This window comes from Sapajus apella, unplaced genomic scaffold (assembly GCF_009761245.1).
Source record: "Sapajus apella isolate SASKATOON/1434 unplaced genomic scaffold, GSC_monkey_1.0 scaffold2, whole genome shotgun sequence".
NCBI classification, from domain to species: domain Eukaryota; kingdom Metazoa; phylum Chordata; class Mammalia; order Primates; family Cebidae; genus Sapajus; species Sapajus apella.
This window is the reverse complement of record NW_022436942.1, coordinates 70755452-70762831: the sequence shown is the minus strand read 5'-3', so window position 1 is coordinate 70762831 and position 7380 is coordinate 70755452. Positions and strand designations below refer to the sequence as shown.

General features: G+C 41.7%; 1 protein-coding gene across 1 annotated transcript in view; it reads right to left on the bottom strand.

The window, feature by feature from the left end:
* Positions 1–7380, bottom strand: part of RPH3A (rabphilin 3A) — a 342156-nt gene that overhangs the window by 248667 nt on the left and 86109 nt on the right. The window lies entirely within an intron of this gene.

Sequence of the window (7380 nt, the reverse complement as noted above, 5' to 3'; positions counted from 1 at the left end):
TGTGTGTGTGTGTGTGTGTGTGTGTGTGTGTGTGTATACATGTGTGTATATATATATATATACTGTGTATGTATATATATATGTGTGTGTATATATATATATACACACTGTGTATGTATATATGTATATACATATGTATGTGTGTATATATATATATACACATATACATATTCCTCTGTGTGTATGTATACATACACACGCACACATACATAGTGTATATATATATATATATACACTGTGTATGTGTGTATATGTATATATACATGTATATATACACGTGTATGTATATATGTATATATATATACATATACACACATACACAGTGTATATGTATATATACACAGTGTATATATACATATATATATATTCACAGTGTATATATATATGTATATAGAGAGAGAGTATATACATATACACAGTGTGTATATATACATATACACAGTGTGTATATATATATATTCACTGTGTATATATATATATACATGGTATATATATATATACACACACATACACACACACACACACACTGGAATACTATATGGCCATTAAAAAGAATAAAGTCATGTCTTTCACAGCACATAGGTAGAATTGGAGGCCATTTTCCTATGAGAAACAGCTCAGAAACAGAAAATCAAATATCACATATTCTCACCAATAAGGGGGAGCTAAACGATGGATACACATGGACATAGAGAGGGCAATAATCGACACTGGGGACTCCAAAAGTGGGGAGAGTGGGAGGGAACTGAGGGTTGAAAAATTACCTCTTGGGTACAATGTTCATTATTTGGGTTATGGATACACTAGAAGCCCAAACCTCACCATTACACAATATATTCATCAGTGCGACTGAGGAAGACACTGATAAGATACTGATAAATTCTGGAAGAATTACAATATCTACATCAAGAAATTTGCTTATGCTTGGGGTGATGTCACCTAAGAGTATACAAATGACATCTGCAAGAAGATACTTGAGAGATTTATCTGTAATGTCAAAGGTTTTGCCAAGGTTCAGGAGGCTGCAAAAGTCAACACAGCTGTGGTTGAGATGGCAAACAACTTTGCACATGTGCCCCTGAATCTATAATAATGAAAGAAAAGTTTGCTGTCAAGCAGGATGTCATGTTAGGCCAGCAGCAGCCTCATACATCTGTGTTTACCAAGACTCATGACTGCATCATTTTCTTTTGTGCTCTTGTTCTGTCCATCATGGCTCCTAAGTGTACAAAATCCACAGCTAGTATTGCCAGTAAGAGCCCACGTAGAGTGACTGACCTGGAAATGAAAAAATCAAATTGAAAGTGCTATGATCTTGAATGAGAACAAAGTGACTGGAGCTGTTTAAGGATCTGCTTCATTGAAGGCAACAAGACTAACAAAAATGGGGCCGGGCGTGGTGGCTCATGCCTGTAATCCCAGCACTTTGGGAGGCCAAGGTGGGCAGATCTCCTAAGGTCAGGAGTTCGAGACCTCAAACTAAAAATACAAAAAAAGTATCCAGACATACTGGTGGACACCTGTAGCGCCAGCTACTTGGGAGGCTGAGGCAGCAGAATCGCTTGAACTCTGGAAGGTGAAAGTTGCAGTGAGCCAAGATCACGCCACTACACTCTAGCCTGGGCAACAGAGCAAGACTCTGTCTCAAAAAAAAAAAAAAAAAAGACTAACAAAACTTCGAGATGGGCCCAAATCAGACATGAAGAAACTTCTACTGACCTGGATTGAAGACCAGACACACAGGGGATCCCTCTCAGCACCAGGAAGATCACGGCCTAAGCAAAAAGTTTGTTTGCAATGCTGAAAAAAAAAGGCTGGATTCGACCATGATGTTGAGTTCACTGCTAATGCTGGGTGGTTTAAACAATTCAAGAATCATTATTCGTTATATAATGAAAATGTGAGTGATGTGTCTGTGAGTGCTGATGTGAAGGCAGCTGAGGAATTTTTGGAAACTCTAAATAAGCGGATTGCAGAGGAAAATTATTTGCCAGAGCAAATCTTCCCTATTTTGGAAACAGGTGCCTGAAAGGACTTTCACCCATAAGGAGGCCAAGTCAATCTCAGGTTTCAAGGCTTTTAAGGACAGGAAAACCATCTTGCCCTGAGACAATGTTGCAGGCTACAAAATGAAGCCCTTTGTGGTCTGGCCTTCAAGCCATGGGCTTCAAGCATAACAATAAGCACACACTGACAGAGTACAAGGAATAAGAAGTTGTAGATGACTACTCCTCTTCCCAGATGCCTCCTGAATTGCTCTGTCAGCAAAATGGGGAAACACTGATTGAAGAAGAATACACCTTTCAATTTTGGCTTAGTGTTGATAATGCTCTCACACATACTCCTTTTATCGATGATCTTCATCCTAATGTCAAAGTGGTGTTTCTACCTCCTTCAAACTAACCAATGGATCAAGGAGTTATAGCAGCTTGGAAGGCCTAACATCGGAGGAGGAGCTTTGCCCAGCCTATTACTGCAACTGAGGAAGACACTGATGAATTCTGAAAGAATTCACATCTATAACTACATAACACATCTATAACTACATCAAGAACCTTGCTTAGGCTTGGGGTGATGTCACCAAGGAGTATATAAATGGCATCTGCAAGACGACACTCAAGAAATTTGTCCATAATTTCAAAGGATTTGCCAGGAACAGGGAGGTTGCAAAAATCGACAAAGATGTGGTTGAGATGGAAACAACTTTAACCTGGGTGTAGATGAAGATGACACTGAGGAGCTCCTAGAGGTGGTTCCCGAGGAATTAACAATGAGGAGTGGGAACTGGAACAAGAATGCATAGGGAAAAAAAAAAGGCAAGAAAAAAGAAAACTGCAGAAGAAGGAAAAGAAGAATCCCCAAGAAAACTGACAGGGACGGGTTTCGTAGATGCTTTTGCAGACTTCAACAAGCTTCTTAAAGAGTTTGAAAAAATAAAATGGACCCCAACACTGAAAGGCTTTCATTAATAGAGTGGAATGTTCATGGCGTATCATCGGCTTAAATTACATCTACGATGACAAAAGGGAATAATCCAAGCAAACCTCCATGGACATGTTTCTGGAAAGAGTGACACCTCCAGAGCCTCAGGCAGGTCCTTCGGGAGGGATTCCAGAAGAAGGGATTGTTATAGGAGGTGACAGCTCCATGCAAGTTCCTGCCCCTGAAGACCTTCCAGTGGGACAAGCTGTGAAGTGGAAGGTAATGGTCCTGACTAATGCAGCTGATACAGTGTACATGTGTTTAACAACGTCTTTGTGTGTAGGCCTAGGCTAATGTGTGTGCTTGTGTTTCGCTTGTTTTTTGTTCTTGTTTGTTTTGGAGATGGAGCCTCACTCTTGTTGCCCTCTCAGACTGGAGTGCAGGGGCGCGATCTCGGCTCATTGCAACCTCCCCCTCCCAGGTTCACGCAATTCTCCTGCCTCAGCCTCCCCAGTAGCTGGGATTACAGGCCCCCGCCACTATGCCTGGCTAATTTTTTGTGTTTTTAGTAGAGACGGGGTTTCACTGTGTCAACCAAGATGGTTCCGATCTCCTGACCTTGGGATCTGCCTGCCTCGGCTTCCCAAAATGCTGGGATTACAGGTGTGACCACAGCACCCGGCGTGTTTTAGTTTTTCAACAACAACCACAAAAAAAAAGGCTTATAGCATAAGGATGTAAGGAAATGAAATATTTTTGTACAGCTATACAATGTGTTTGTGACTTAGCAATGTCTTTGTGTTTTGACAGGAGTCAAAATTTTAGAAGATTAAAGATAACTATCGGGTACTAGGCTTAATACCTAACACAACAAACCCCCATGACACAAGTTTGCCTCTATAACAAACTTTCACATGTACCTCCGAACCTAAAAGTTTTTTTAAGTATATAAAGTAAAAAAGTTATAGTAAGCTAATGTATTATTGAAGAAAGAAATTTTTAAATAAATTAAGCATAGCCTAAGCATACAGTGTTTATAAAGTCCACAGTAGTGCACAGTAATGTCCTAGGTCTTCACATTCACTCACCAGTTATTCACTGACTCACCCAGAGCACCTTCCAGTGCTGCAGGCTTCATTCGTGGTAAGCTCTCTATCAGGTGTGCCATTATATTTATCTGTTTTTTTTCAGAGGGAGTCTCGCTGTGTTACCCAGGCTGGAGTGCAGTGGCACAATCTCAGCCCACTGCAACCTCCGCTTCCCAGGTTCAAGCAATTTTCATGCCTCAGCCTCTCAAGTAGCTGGGATGATAGGCTAATTTTTGTGTTTTTAGTAGAGACAGGGTTTCGCCATTGGCCAGGCTGGTCTTGAACTCCTGACCTCAAATGATCCACCCACTTCGGCCCCCCAAAGTGCTGGGATTACAGGCAGGAGCCACTACCCTCAGCCTGTATTTGTCTTTTATACTGTATTTTTATTGCACTTTTTCTGTTTCGATATGTTTAGCTATACAAATACTTACAGTTGTGTTACAGTTGCCCAGAGTATTCAGTACAGTAACATGCTGTACAGATTTGCAGCCTAGGAGCAATAGGCTATACTATACGACTAGTGGTACAATAGGCTATGCCCTCTAGGTTGATGTAAGTAAACTCTATGATGGTTGAATGACAATGAAATCACCTAAGGATGAATTTCTCAGAGCACATCCCCATCATTAAGGCACGCATGATTGTTTTGCTCTTTGAGGGCAGAGGTTTTGGCTGCTTATTTTCACCAAAACTTTCCAGCACCTAAACTGTGCCTGCAACATGACAAAAGCAATCAGAGAATATTGTTAAAAATGAATGAATGAGTTTTTGCATGGGGCAGAGGAAAGAAAGGAGGAGGAGAATAACTGTGCAGGAACCACACCAGGTGATGGGACTCTCCAAGGTCAGAGCTTCCGTTCTCTCCTGGGTCACTCAACAGCCACCAATCCAGCCCCCATCCACTCTGATCCTGTGGTTATTAGCACAAATGCAGGGGGTAACAGGATTGGAGCTTTGCTGTTTTTGAGAAACAGGGTCTTGTTCTATCACCCAGGCTGGAGTATCGTGGCACAATCATGACAGCCTCAAGTTCCTGGGCACAAGCAATCCTGCCACCTCAGCCTCCCAAATAGCTGAGACTATAGGTGAGCGCCACCACACCTGGCTAATTTTTTTATGTTTTTGTACAGAGTTTCACTATGTTGCCCAGGCTGGTCTCAAACTCTTGGTCTCAAATGAACCTCCACCTCAGCCTCCCAAATAGCTCGGACTATAGGTGAGCGCCACCACACCCAGCTATTTTTTTTGTTTGTTTTTGTATAGACAGAGTCTCACTATGTTGCCCAGGCTGGTCTCAAGCTCTGGCCCTCAAGTGATCCTCCCACCTCAGCTTCTCAAAGTGCTGGGATTACAGGTGTGAGCCACCACAACCTGGCTTTAGATATTTTTAAATGAAGGTTTCCACCCAGCAGTTTCTCAAAAACAATTCCCACGTGATCCAGTAATTCCATTCTTAGGTATATACTTAAAAGACATGAAAGCAGAGACTCAAACAGGTACTTGTACATAAATGTTCATAGCAGTACTATTCACAATAGCCAAAATGTGGAAATAACCCCAATTCTACCACCAGATGAATGGATGGATAAACAAAATGTGGCCTAGCCATCCAGTGAAATATTATTCAGCCTTTAAAAAGGAATGAAATACTGATACATGCTACAAACCACGGAATTTCTAAAACATTGTGCTACATAAAAGAAGCCAAACACAAAAGGATAAATATTGTATGATTCCACTTACATGAGGTATCTAGAATAGGCAAGTTCAGAGAAGCAAAAAATAGAAACGTAGTTACCAGGGGCTGGGGAGAAGAGAATGGGGATGGGAATTATTGTTTAATGTTTCTGTTTCTGTTTGGAATTATGAGAAGGTTCTGAAAATGGATAGTAGGAATGGTTGAACAACATTGTGAATGTCCTTAATGCTAGTCAACTGTATATTTTTAAATGGCTAAAATGGGGCCGGGCACGGTGGCTCACACCTATAATCCCAGCACTTTGGGAGGCCACAGCAGGTGGATCACGAGGTCAGGAGTTTGAGACCAGCCTGGCCAAGATGGTGAAACCCCATCTCTACTAAAGATACAAAAATTAGCTAGGCACGATTGTGGGTGCCTGTAATCCCAGCTACTCAGGAGGCTGAGGCAGGAGAATCGCTTGAACCCGGGAGGTGGATGTTGCAGTGAGCTGAGATCACACCACCACACTCTAGCCCGGGCGACACAGCAAGACTCCATCCAAAAAAAGATGGCTAAAATGGTAAGTTTTATCTACTTTATATTTAGGACAATAAAACAATGAAAGTTCATGCATTCCATGGCATTTGATGTCTCCTGTAGCAAGAATGAGACAGAGCTATAAAACTCACAAGCAAACATACCAAGATGTAATTCAGTTTATTTTTTAAATGTTGCATGGTTTGAGTTTGTGGGGGGTTGGTTTTTGTTTGGGTGTTTTTTGTTTGTTTGTTTGTTTGTTTGTTTTTGGTTTTGTTATGTTTGGTTTGGTTTGGTAACAAGGGGTCTCACTCTGTTGCCCAGGCTGGGGTGCAATGGTGCAATCTCTGCTCACTGCAGCCTCCACCTCCACCTGGGCTCAAACCATCCTCCTGCCTCAGCCTCCCGAGTAGCTGAGACTACAAGCACGCACCACCCTGCCTAGCTAATTTTTGTTTTATTTTGTTTTGATAGAAACAGGGTTTTGCCACTTTGCCCAGGCTGGTCTAGAACTCCTAAGCTCAAGTGATCCACCTGCCTTAGCCTCCCAAAGTGATGGGATTACAGGCATGAGCCACCACACCAGCCTTGAATGGTATTAATAATATGAACACAATTGTATTAAAAATTAAGTGTTGCCAGGAGCAACATTTTAATTCCCAGCACTTTGGGAAGCCGAGGTGGGAGAAACACTTGAGGTCAGGAGTTCAAGACCAGCTGGGCCACATAGTGAAACCCTTGTCTCTACAAAAACATTAAAAAATTAGCAAGGTATGATGTCACTCACCTGTGGTCCCAGCTACTCAGAGACTAAGGTGGAAGGATCACTGGAGACCAGGAGGTGGAGGTTGTAGTAAACTATGATCTGCCACTGCAGAGGAAGATGGCTTGAGCCCAGGAGTTCGAGACTGCAGTGAGCTGTGATTGTGCCACTGCACTCCAGCCTGGGTGAGAAAGCAAGACCTTATCTCAAAAAAAAAAAAGATATGTGCATACGTATCTATTAATTCATTCAATAAATATTTATTGTCTTCATGTATCAGACACTAATCTAGGAAGTAGGATGCAGCTCTGGGGGAAAAAAGCCAAAACTCCCTGCTTCGCGGATCTGGCATAAGTTACGTTTTGTAAAAAAAAAAAAAAAAAAAA